Below are 14,170 nucleotides of genomic sequence, written 5' to 3'. Positions count from 1 at the left end.
GATTGTCCTGCCGGGGTTGTCGACAAGTTGGTTGAAAACAATAGCCAGCAAACCTCTGACGGGCATTCATCCGCTGTTGAGATTCAGGAACTATCCGATCTACATCATGATGAGCTGTCAGAAGGTCCGCTTAACAACCAAGACTTTGGTGTTGTCGGGCAATCTGATCATAAATTTGAAGAATCCCTCAAAGAATCTGCCACAGAATCCGGTAATGGATCGGACAACAAGTCGGACAACGAATCGGGATTGGACAATGACCCAGAGCTGTCTGATCAAGAATCTGCCACAGAATCCGGTAATGGATCGGACAACAAGTCGGACAACGAATCGGGATTGGACAATGACCCAGAGCTGTCTGATCAAGAATCTGCCACAGAATCCGGTAATGGGTCGGACAACGAATCGGGATTGGACAATGACCCAGAGCTGTCTGATCACGAATCTGCCACAGAATCCGGTAATGGGTCGGACAACGAATCGGGATTGGACAATGACCCAGAGCTGTCTGATCACGAATCTGCCACAGAATCCGGTAATGGGTCGGACAACGAATCGGGATTGGACAATGACCCAGAGCTGTCTGATCACGAATCTGCCAACGAATTCGATCACAACCGTGAGGACCTGTCTGAGCACAATGACCAAGAGGGTCGATCCGATCGGTTCGACCGCGACCAAGAGCTTCAGTCTGATAGCGACCAAGAAGACCAAGGAGACCGTCAGTCCGATAATGAAACGGAGGTTTCATCGACTGCCATTGTAAACGTGGAACCTGTACCAATTTCGCCTGCGCTTGAGGAGTTGGAATGTCAGCGTTCAGAAACACAAAATGATGCTGCTGCACACAAATGTTCCGATGACTCTGATAGGCAGCAAGATGAGTCTTATGTAGTAACCAATCCAAACTTGCAGTCTGAAGTACAAGTGAAAGCCGCCTCTGTTCAAGACTCATCGGAGGATATCTTACAAACTCAGGGTGATTTTCCGGCAGCTACTGAATCAACAGATATTCTTCATGCCAACGATATAAGAGGGGCAGTGCACCATTCTAACAAGCAACAAGAACAGTTGCAGGAGGAGCAGATACACGAACCTTCGATGGAGGAGCTACTCCAGCAACGCAAGCGGCTGGTGCTAAAACTTCAACAAGATCAGTTACACCAAGAACAGCTTCGACAGGAGCAGGAACAGCTTGAGCAGCAGCTTCAACGAGAGCAGCAGCTTCAACAACAACAACAGCACCAACAACAGCACCACCAACAACAGCAGGAGCAGCAGGAGCAGCAGCAGCAGCAGCAGCAGCAGCAGCAGGAGGAGCCTTACCTTTTACTGCTCTTACAAAGCTCCGGGCAGACTGGGGCTTCATCGCTCCCTTCTGCTGCGACTCCTTTCTATACCAACGAGCAGACTGAGGCTTCATCGCTCCCTTCTGCTGCGACTCCTTTCTATACCAACGGTGCCCAGTTCACAACAAATACTCACAGCGATTGGTAAGAGTAATATCTATACACATTATGGCTCCAAATTGAATATTGTCTTACATGATCTCATTTCCATTTTTTTGTTATAGGTATTATGGCTCCCAATTGAATATTGTCTTACATGATCTAATTTCCCTTTTTTTTGTTATAGGTATGGAGACAGCGGTGTGTTTACTGATCCATTTCAGTTTAACACTTCTGATACATCGGGGGTTGTGGCAACCCCGAAGTTACAACGCAGGCAGTGCATCACTGAAGCTGAGCATGTGGAACAGCAGAGCGCAGTGAATTCGATTCTGGGCGGTCAAGATTCTAAAGACTCGAATGATAGTTCCTATCAGCACTCGCCTGCTCAAGTGCAGCAACATGACATACTGCAGCAACTCATTAACCAAATCGACCCGGATGATCACTCTGCTGCAGATTCTGGAGCACGTGCCTCACAGAAAGATGACATTCCGTCACTTTATACATGTAACACTTGCAATCAACCGTTTCAAAATACAATACTGTTAGATAAAGAATTTATGATTGATCTAAACAGAGCAATACAATGCATGTGTCAATGCAATATTTGCAAAATATGTTACAATGTTAAGAATGGCTGTGTAACACACAAATTGGTATCTCAACGGGGTCCCGTTAATTCTACTATGGTTTCTCTGCTGGACAACCTCGACGTGCAACACGATTCAACTGACATCACAGATCCAGTCGATACGGGCCCCTTGCATTATGATGCTCAAGACCTTGTCGCTGAAACTATCGCAGCCATCACTGGTCCTGAAATGAACTCACTTCAAGGTAATTTCAAACTGCATAATGTGGATTTCTAACGATTATATATTTGCATATAAATCTGCTTATGGATCTATAATGATCATGTGTGTTTCTTTTACAGCTTACTGCAACATAATGAACATGAAAGACGTCAAGGCATTTACATACTGGAAGAATGAATCGCTTCCAAAGAGGTACGCTGAAAAATACGTCTGCATCTCACACGTTCCCGGGTTCTGGGATCATGTGATGGTGGGTCAACACAAACCGAAATCTGCTACCACTATGTTAGCAGAAGATAGGATTACGACCAAGCTGTTTAACGTAACCATCGAAGACAACATCTCATTCCACTGGTGCTGCTTTGTGCTTAAGCAGGTTATCTTTCTGTGTACATGGTTTTTTATTAAACAGAAAAATGGTAAAGTGAAATTCACATGTCTTACAGAAGCCAAAGTCAAACACATAGTTGGATCTACCGACTTTAAGATCATGTTGTTTTACCTGATGACGTGGTTTAAAGTGCAGTATAGCACAAACACCAGAAGCTTGAAGCTGATTCTTGACAATGTGGCATACGGTGAAGACAATATGGTTGATGTGCTGGTAAAGTTTGTAAAAAGGTATGGTGTGGAAAATGACTATAATGTTTCCATGAAGAGAACCCGGAAAGATTACACCTACACAGTCAGCCCCAAACTTGCAAATAGGTTTACAACGTTTTCTCCTGAACGCAACAACCTGGAACCTGTTGTGAATCTGATAGATGAATTTGAAAACCACCACGATTCACAATTTTCAATGTGGACAACCCTTCATACAAGCACAGATGTGTTTTACAATCTTTGAGGGATTACAAGTTGAAACATGAGCACAAACGCTGAGCGTTGTACCATATCTGGAATTAGGCGTTTGACACTCCTTTTCATGAATGTACTTTGTTACATTTCATATTTTCGTATAACTTCTCACGTTTATTTTGTATCTTACGCAGTATTTATGTCGATCATTTCACGGGTTTGATACCTATCTCAGTCTGAACTTTGCCATTCTATGAAGGTCATTTACGTTTCTCATATATATATTTTTTTATATATACGGTTGTATAGAAGTTTTACATGAAAGAGTTTAATGTTGTAACATTATTCAGGCAGCGAAAACATGATGCAGTAAAAGGTACTTTCTTCATTATTGAAGGTTACTAACGAATAACCACTTTCTATAGGTTGACACTGTTCTACCTCTGATACCTCTGAAACTTTCTATGTATACAAAAAATGTATTATTGAAGGCTACTAACGAATAACCACTTTCTATACGTTTACACTGTTATACCTTTGTTACCTCTGATACCTCTGAAACTTTCTATGTATGCAAAAAATGTATTATTGAAGGCTACTAACGAATAACCACTTTCTATACGTTTACACTGTTATACCTTTGTTACCTCTGATACCTCTGAAACTTTCTATGTATGCAAAAAAAATATTATTGAAGGTTACTAACGAATAACCACTTTCTATACGTTTACACTGTTATACCTCTGATACCTCTGAAACTTTCTATGTATACAAAGAAAATGAAGGGATGTACTTTTTTTTTTTACATTTGACTGTATTTCTCTGTAAATTGTTCATTTGGACTTAAAGGACTCCGTACCTAGGAGGGCTTACGAGAGCTCCTCCTTTATGTTTGGACTCTGTGATGTTAAATGTGTCAGAGTTCTCGTGAAAATAAAAGTTTTTTCCATATACCTCAACAACAAATATCTCAACAAATATTATCTTTGGAATAAAGAAATCTTTACACTGAAACCTTTCAGTTTTGTCAATTTTATTCATTCGCCAGTTCATTTTCGTGAAGCGTCAAACAGTATGTCATACCAAAGCTGTTCAAGCTCTAGATCTTTACGTTCATTTGTTAAAGTTTTACGGTCCACAGGTTGACATTAAGTGACTTCATCCGCAAGAGATGTAGCCTTTGCATAACACATGACAACTGTGCTCAAAATTGGGATCGGAGTCGTCTTCCATCATCTCACGGACCTTGGAATGGCCAGACGAGTCATGTCATCAGTAAATTCCGCTGCGATATCTATGTAGTCAGTGTTGTACCACGGCAACTCTCCTCTGAAACTCTCACAGCGAGAAGCACATTTTTTGCACACCATGAACCTTAAGATCAATTAGGGGTTTCCCTGAGAAGCTAGGTGTATGATCCATAGTCATGCAAGGTTTAAAAAAAAAAAGCCAGTATCCATTGCGCACAGTTGCCTCTAAGTGGGTCATGAATTTATTGAGATTACTCGCAGTAAACACAACACAGTTCCATTATACGCTATATCATGCCAGCAAGCCCTAGCGTAAGCAGAATCACGACATAGGTCTTTAGGTAAGTTGTCTTTGGTGAACTGCACCCTCCGGAAGCCCAGGCCTTCTCAAAGTCATCCAGCATTTTCTTGATGTCTCTTGTGACTGTGAAAAAAAAAGCAAACAATCAATCGATAACATCGGCTCACAGCAGCTTGTAGATCTGCTATTTGGGGGTTCCCTGGATCAACACATTTTGAGATGGGGGGGTCCTGTAATGTTGGAGTCCTTGACATGAAAAAGTTTGAGAACCACTGTGATTTAGAGGAAGGATTTAGAAGTGGGGTCAAAGATCGGTTCAAAGTTATTCCAAGACTCACACACTCATTTTCACGATTTAAAAAAAAATAGCAAATCTGCAAGCTTGTAGCTTGTAGAGCTGCTATTTTTTTCAATAGTTAAAGCACACTCAGGCACGTTTCAGGCATTTGAACGTTTAAAAAAAAAACAGCAATAATCGTACCATCACTTATGTTGTCCAGGTTGGCAACAGTCCTAATGGTCTCAAGATTAAACAGATCCAGTCCATGTTTTGAACAAGAAACCTCTTTGCGTTCAGTTTTCTTGATAGTCGAACAGGTGTCGTCCGCACTGCCTTGGATCTCATACACATAGTATCTATAGTGATCGTCGATGTTGCCGCCGAATGTGGTACCGTTATTTACCATAAAACAGCAGTACCCTGGGCTTATTCGTGTGCTCATGGTGTCGTTCCAGATTTCCAGCAGAGTCCACATATCTTCACTCACATAGAATTTGGAAATACGTGACACTTGAGATAATGGTCCGATGAGAGCCGCATCGCGCTTGGTGGCTTTTGCAGTGAAGTAAAAGACATTGCATTGCCCTGGGATCACTTTCAGGTAGAACGTTTGATTCCCTATCACATAGGTCCCTTCGTCTGTACAGGTTAGCATTCTGATTATGACGCGAATCCCGCAAGTGGTATACCGTAACTCGTAAATGTCCTCGGTTGCATCCATTTGAACGCCGTTTTTTTTAATGGTGTCAGCATTCAGAAAACCTGGTAATTGTAGTTCGGAACCCATAACACCAGTCACTATATTGGGCTGTTGATATACTGGTAAAGCCTGGACGCATTGTAAGTTTAAAGCTGCGAAACAGTATACAGCCGTTATATAGAAAAACGGATTCATAAGGCTGCTGAGATTGTATGTAACCTATCGTGTAAAACAAAAGTTCAGATTCGCTCCACAGCGCTATGCTCTGACTGTGAACGAGGCTCACAGAGTTGGGCAGTGTGGTCTCTTATACTAAGGGTTTAGATTACGTAAGACTGGGCTGACCAATAGAAATCGAGGCTCTGGATTTCACCATCTCCAGAGAACAAAGGGGGCTTTGTTAACACTGTGTATACAGCTGTGAAGCTTATCTCACAGCATTGCAGAACAGACTTTCTCTGGTGGTTTTTGGAAAAGAAGAGGGGAAGAGAGCATAGGGTTGGCTTATGAATGGTTTGATGAAAAGAGTGGACAGTGGGAATAAGCAGAGAAAATATTTTACAGATAAGGATGACTCAGACATGCTTCAATGGACGGACTTTGTAGAGTCGACTGCTCATGCGAGCGGGAGTGTGTAATTTGGATATACTTTTTTCAATAGGGTGGTGCAATTTGGAAGAACTGTGTAGAGTCGACTGCTCATGCGAGCGGGAGTGTGTAATTTGGAATTACTTTTCTCAATAGGGTGGTGTAATTTTGACGTACTTTGTAGAGTCGGCTGCTCATGCGCAGGGGTAGACATGAGGCAGCCACTCTGCTTCAAACGAAAAACTTGCCTTCGACATGAGGCAGCCACTCCGATTAAAGCAGTTCGCACAAGTTGGCTGGCGCCTCAAACGGAAAAACTTGCCTTGGGGCAGCAATTAGTCTGTCGACATGAGGCAGCCACTCTGCTTCAAACGAAAAACTTGCCTTGGGGCAGCAATCAGTCCGTCGACATGAAGTTGGCTGGCGCTTCAAAATGACCAAGCTAACCAGCTACAGCCAGTGGATTTTGATGATCACTGGCCTTGACGCGCGCGTGCGCGCTTTACAGGTGTGTGCTCGTCCTCGATACAGGTGTCATGTTTGTATGAATTGAATTTTTCAGTACAAAAGGTTTCTCTTAAATCCCTTTAGTAGACCTTATCAATGAACTGTACTGTCCTGTACTTATTCCTATGCAGAATACCCATTATTGCCACCATGTCTCCCACCATTGTAACCACTGGCCAAGGACAATTTGTTATGTATAGGTCCCCATAATAATGAAAACCAATTTGATTGAATAACATTTATTCAATACACTAAAAGTGCAAATAAGTATTTGAAGTGCAACAAAACAAATTGTTTGAACAGTGCATAGGTTTTCTGAAAAACATCAAGTGTTATTCCAAAAATTACAAAAAAAAACAAGCATGCTATACTGTACATGTACTGTACTAAACTAAAATCAACATATGTGACCCCTGGGAAACCTCTCATCTGTCCTGCCCTGTCCTCTGCTCAGCACTGCGGGCATTTTATACAGCCATCATCTGGCCTGGCTCAGACTGTGTTGGTAAGAAAAATAGCTGTGTGCCAGATCATTAAAGGGGGAGGTGGGTGGGGAGAGAGAGAGAAAAAGAGAATCCACATGCAGGCATCGTAGCTTCAAAACGATTCCTTGTCCAAATGTCGTATGCATAAAAATAAGTCTCCTGCACCACTGCCTCTCTGACATGACATGTGTTCCCGGCCTGAATTAATACTCGAGCAAAAAAAGTTCCTCCTCCAACTCCTCCTCGGTTGGTTGGTTCGAACGCCCTGTGGCTTCAGATGTCCATGCAGTAAATCCTGGGCGTCTGCTTCTTGGCCCTGACTGCCACCAGCTCAGAACAGCCCTCTTGGCATCAAAGGTGTTCTCATGTGGCCCCTCAATGGTCAGGTACATAAGTTGAGTCAGACTTGGAGTGGAGAGTGTTGACCGCCAGTCACTTTTCACCCTCTTCATGCAACTGAAGCCTCGCTCACAGACAGCTGTGCTGATCGCCATGGTGAGGTAAATCTGAGCAATGTTGCCAAGGTTTTTGAACCTCTTCTTTAGATCATCTGTAAAATAGAATCGCTTAGCTGTTAATTGCAAACCACAGAGTAAACTTACGTATTACAAATAATATGGCTACATATACTCTACATACCTCTCTGGAGCATTAACTGGAGTGTCTCTCTGAGGGGCCCTGTGCGGCGTCTTGCCCAGGCCTTATACAGCCTGTATTCGCCCATCACCACACTCGCTGTGGTCCCCTCACGCACCAGGAGGCAATCATAATGCTTGCACAGAGACTCCAAGTCAGCTTGTCCATGGAGGATAAAAGCTTCCCCGGAGTCCTCTGTACTGTCAGGTTGTGGCCATGTGTTGTGGTCCAGGGCAGAGAACTTTGCCACGATACTGTCAGCAGACAGCAGGTCCCCCAGACAGCTCTCTATGTGTTTGGTGAGAAGGTCTGAAAATCGAAATACAATTCATGTCAGTGTTGTCCTTACGGTTTACAGTTTAGGCATTTAGCAGACGCTTTTAACCCAAAGACAATACAATTGGTTGTCAAGGCTGGCTTAAAAACTGTCGAGGGTTGTCATTATTTATTAACCTGTAATGATCTTCCTCTCAGGAGCAAGATTGTTTTCTGCAGAGATGTTGGTGAGCTCCACCCCTCTGTAGACTCCTGTCCCTACAGCAGCCAACGTCTTCCTGTGCTGCTCTCCTGGCTCCAGGGACAGCTCTGTGAGGCCACTGATGCAGGCCTTTATGTGCTCCACTGCCTCCCCTGATAAAACATTGTTACTGTCATTTAACATGTAAGACCACATAAAGCACTGGTTTTCAAACTTTCAAATTTCAAGGTCTCCCTTAACTCTGACAGTGTACAAATACAAATACGGCGCCCTAAAGGAAACTACAGAGTCCCTGGTCCACTTTGAGAACCACTGACAAAACATAGACAATTGAAAATAAAACATGCATTATTTACCTGGTGTAAGGTTATCCAGTTGAAACTGGAGGCTCAACGTCTTCAGATGCCCCAGTGTGTCGAGAAGGAAATGCATGAACTGCACATTCTCAAAGTTCTTGAGGTACTGGAGGATGTTCTTAGCCCTCCCCACTACTGCAGGCAAAGGCTGGGGTGTCCGTTCTGGGCTCACCTGGTCCTCAAAGTGTGCCACAAAGACGGAGTACCCGTTACACAGGATCTGGTGAAAGACAACATGACATAGTTACTATTGTTATATCTACTCATATTGTTCTGTATTACATAATGTTTTGACAAGGGTCAATCATTGAACAACTACCTGTGTTGCCTTGTGTATGTAGGGCAACCACCTGGCACCCTTCAGGTTGGTAGGCTCGAGGACCTTGTCCTCAAGTAACTCTGCCAGTACCCTCAACTCTCTCAGGGCCTTTGGGGAATAGTGGTACTGCATATGTAGAAAATGCAGCACCTCCTGCAGCTTTTGAAGCGGTGGCTGGAGTTTAATGGAGTCCACCATCCCTAACTCCAGCCTGTGTGCCATACAGTGGATGGAGAGCAGGTGTCCTATTTCCAGTTTCAGCTTTGCAGCCACACCGTTCTTCTTTCCCAGGTTGACCGCAGCACCGTCTGCACAGAGGAACACCAACTTCTCTTTCCACTGGTCCAGACCTGCTTTCTGAAACACTTAAGAGGAAAAAAAAAGAAGAGAAAGCAATTATTATTATTGGCCAGGAACAGCACAGCTTTATTTAATAGCCTATTCGATTGCCTTTTTTGTATTGAGGCAATACAATAGAAATGCTGTATACGGTACAAGTACAGTTAAACACCCTGCCTAAAAGGAACATCCCAAATAAGACATTTTAGAGTTTTTTTTTACGTTGGAAGCCCTTGGTATTTAATTCATGGACTTACCTGACTGTACTGCAGACAGCGCACCATTGGCATGGGCATGTTTCACATCCTCAATGCCGAGGAAGGACTGGACATGACCTCTCTCTTCACTGAAGTATTTAACATACACTATTTCATTTTCAAGGATCCCACTATCTGTGGCCCCGTCGATCAAGACACTTATGTAGCGGGTATGTTTCAGGTCAATGAGGAGTTGCTCCCTCTCCACATTGTAGATATCAACTGTGAATCTGGAGAGAAATAGACATGCATTTTGGTAATTTAGAAATTGTAAAAGGTAATTAAATTAGTCATTTAGTTGTAGTTCTCACCTTGAACATGCCTTATCCGACTCGTAGCAGTTGGGAATGTTGCAGCCGACCCTAATGCTGTGCGCCACCAGGCCAGGAAAGTCAGTAAATGGCAATTCGTGCTTTACCACAAAGTAAGCTATACGGAACATGTTTTCCATTTGTTCCTGGAAGCCTGCATCCATGTTACAGTTTACATGTACTCCTTGCTAACACAACCGGTGTCTCATTCTCTTCCTTCTTCCTCTTCACTGGAGGTTTAAGGAACATTTTTAATCGTACGGAGCGACAGACAGAAACACTGCCTTCTCCTGAGAATTCAGAGCGAGCGAGGAGCACGCGGTCACGTTCCACGGCTGCGAGCGAGCAGCGCAGCTGTGTGTGTCTGTCTGTGTGATTGTGAGCTGCAGGTGCTCCGTACTGTGACAGGCTGACAGTGGGCACAGTTTCACAGTTTTTCCTCTGCTAATAAAAAGTCAGTCGAAATTGCACAGTTTCTCTCCCTCTGTTTAAAATGTCCTTCCAAGTTACACAGTTTTCCTCTGCTTAAAAAAAAAGACAGTCCAGATTGCAGTTTATCTCCCTCTGTTTAAAATAAGTCCGTCGAACTTACACAGGGTTTCCTCTGCTTAAAAAAAAACCCAGTCCAGATTACAGTTTCCTCTCCCTCTGTTTTAAAAACTCAGTCAAGGTTACACAGGATTTCTTCTGCTTTTAAAAAAAGTAAGTCCAGATAGCACAGTTTCCCTTCAGTCAAAAAAAAACTCCGTCGGATTGCAAAGTTCTTCCCTTCAGTTAAAAAAAAACTCACTCCGGATTGTACAGTTCCTCCTTTGCTGTTAGACACTGAAGCCTTTTTTTTCCCCCGATGAGGACTGAAAGGCGGAGTTCAGTAGCAGGAGCCTTAAAAGTTCAGCCTTCACACAGCTCTGACACCCTTCAAGCTGTCGAGTATACAGAGATACATGCCATGGTAGTGACTGTATGTTTAGAAGGTATAGTGTCTTTAGGGATATAGAATCTCTATAGTATTTTTTTTTTACAAAAGGAAAAAAAATAATACACGAAGATTCTTTAAGAGGTTACTGTTTCGTGTATGTTGGCATCATGGCACAACAACAGTTACAGCAGCCATACACAGTGATCTCCATGCCGCCGTGGTATACCGAGCACCATAAGGCATCTCGGCACCTAGATTTTAAATGTTCAAACTCGGCAGGGTTGATGGAAGCTGTTGCAGGCCTGATGGTTACCAGCGAGGAAAGCCTTAGCCCTCAAGAGAAACGTTTTAAACGTGAAAACGTACTGAAACTCATCAGAAACAAGACCCTGAAGATGGCTGGGAACCTGAAGCAACAACCATCGCCATCGTTGCTATGTGCAATTATGGATGTCCTGGATTTCTTTGAAGGAGAGAACGAGCTGCGTTCCGTGAAAGACTCTGATTTAGCGGGAGTGAAACAGCTTTTGCTCACAGAGGGGAACTACACGTGCTATTACATACCAAATAGCGATCTGAAGACAAATGGAAAAAAGATTATTCCGATCGTCACGTACTTTGCGCACAGTTCCAACTTCACGTACTATGACAAAAACCGATCCATGGTTGGCACATACGCCGTGGGTCTCATTGGAACAGAAAACAGCAGCAAAGTTTACTTTTTGCAGCAAGCTCTGCGTGTCCCAAACTACAACAGCCTGAGGCTGTTAAAGACTATCATTGGTGACAAGTACGAACTGTGGGACATGTCCTTGGAAATACCAACTCACATGAAATCTCTGACACCGACATTTCGACAGATTCAGGCTTGTCAGCTGATGAAGGCAGGAGACCAGGATCAAGTTGACAGCGCCGCTCTGGCTTCGCATATGGAGACCATACAGCCCATGTGTTGTGATCTAGGAGGCCTCACTATCAAGAGGAAACGCACAGGCAGTGTGGATTGGCTTGATGCGTCACAGGTGAACTGCTCTTTGAGTATGTTTACCCACGACAAGCAGGAGAAACTAGGAGTGTACTTCAGACGAAGCAGCAAAGTTCAGGATGGGAAAAAAACAAACCTGACTGCAATTGTTGTTTTACGCAAAGACCAGTCTACGATAGAAGCGCTGTATGTATCTACAACGTACAGATTCTACAGAGCCCTGAAACAGGCTTGCGTGAAAGGAACCGGAATGTTAAGTTCCTGCTGGAAGTCTACTTTAGCCGAGCTGAACCAGAAGACCTTTCTGAAAGGAAAACATGTGTATCAAGAGGTTCACAATTCTGCGCTGAGCGCGTTTAACAAGCGTGTGAACCCTAGCGGCTGGTGTCACTTGACCCCGCAGCATGTGAAGAGTTTCATAGAAAGCCCTGTGGCGCTTGAGATTGTGGACACGGGGATTCTGTTCATGAACTACAAAATACCAAATGCCCTTGCAGTCGCTGAGCTGCTTTATTGTCCTCTGCAAGTTGTGAGTTCCTGCATGAAAAGGTGGGAAGCGTACATGGCCGACGAAACAACCAGAAATGATATGAATCTAATCTACAACAGAATGGTACGTACTCAATTCACAACATACGTCTGGGATTGGCTGAACATAGCAAGGGATTACGTCTTAAAATACGGAGACTTGCTTGACCTTGGGACCAAAAACAAATCTGGAGAGTTTGAAAAACTTCGGAACACGGACAACGTAAACGAGATGCAGAAACTGTGGCAATCCATGGTGCAGGGTGTACCGAAAACCATGAAAGATTCAGAACTGGATCGTATAACCTCCGAGGCCAGAGTGATCATCCTGAAACTGAAGAGTTGCCAAATACGCTTTAAAAAGAAGAAATCTCACGACTCAAAGGACACTGGAAGCGAGGACAACGATTCGTCTTCAAGCTCACCAAGAATTGCCATCACCAAACCTAAGACTGTATGCAAGAGCCAAGGGAGCCAGCAAGAAAGACCACAAGGATCTCATCATCGACAAAGCTCAAGCAAAGATCAAAGCTCGACCAAAGGAGTAGGCTCGACCAAAGGCTGCTCCAAGGATGGCAGCAGCTCAAGCACAAACAGAAGTCACAAAGATGTCTTTGACGATGTGATTGTGTTACCCGACACGTCACCTACAAATGCTTGGCTCAAGAATTTGTCATTGTTACTGCTGAGTGAACCTTGGCTGTATGCTGAGCCGATTAGAAGAGATGCCGTGTGCATGATACTGGACCTGAATAACACTTTGCTATCTCGCAAGGGCGCGGACTTGCTACAGGAGTGGGTCTCCGTGAACAAGACGACAGTGGATGTGTTAAAGAGGTACAACACTGATGACAAACTCAGTCAAGCTTTGCTCAAGTGTGTAAGTGAGATGAGCGTTAGCAGCTGGAAGACCAGGCTGGCTCGCGTGGCCTCAAAAAAAAGGCTTGCCGGTGAAGAAAAAGCAAAGAGAAAGGCTAAAGATGCCAGAAGGATCCAAAGTCAAGACAAGGATAACAGGGCCAAGAAAGAGAAAGAGAAAGAGAAAGAGGAAGAGAAAGAGATAGACAGGAAACGTCGTCGGATCGAAAAAAGAGCCGAGAAACCTAAAATGTACAACAAAAAACACTGTCCCTACATAGACAGTGAAGCCGCCGTAGAAGATGATGATGACGACGACGACGATGATGATGATGAAACAGAAGATTATGCTGACAGTTTTATCAATGATGACAGCGAAGAAGAAGAAGAAGAAGAAGAAGAAGAAGAAGAAAAAGAACCAGAAGAAGATGCAGAAGATGACACAGAAGAAGAGATTGATGAGTACAGACAGCAAATTGCTGCAAGGAAAACTAAAAAGTCGAAAAAGAAAGTGGTGCAGCCTACAGTGATGTACAGTGACACTGATGAAGAAGCAGAAGAAGAGGATGCAGAAGATGTAGAAGATGCAGAAGAGGAAGAAGAAGTTCAAGGTTACAGTTGCCAGAAAGAGCAAGATTTTGACAGCGAGACTGACCAAGAGCCTCAGGATGCAGATGAAGAAGATGAGAGTGTGCTATTATCTCAGAGTGAAAAAGTAGAAAAAGAACTGGAGGATTTTCAACAGTTTTCTCAACACTCTGACCATGAGCTTGGAGCCTGAATCTGAACATGAGGCATCAGATGATCACGATGAACCTGGATCGGATCATGAACAATTCCGTGACCTTGATCCTGAGCGCTCCGACGTGGATGAGCGCTCCGACGTGGATGAGCGCTCCGACGTGGATGAGCGCTCCGACGTGGATGAGTGCGTCGGCGAACGCTCGGATGTCGACGAGCGCTCAGAAGCTGAGCAAGATCACATGGGAATCGAAGAATGTGATTCTGA

This window comes from Nannobrachium achirus, assembly GCF_963921795.1.
Source record: "Nannobrachium achirus genome assembly, chromosome: 3".
Classification (NCBI taxonomy): Eukaryota; Metazoa; Chordata; class Actinopteri; order Myctophiformes; family Myctophidae; genus Nannobrachium; species Nannobrachium achirus.
The sequence above is the reverse complement of the archived record's forward strand: the minus strand, read 5'-3'. Positions refer to the sequence as shown.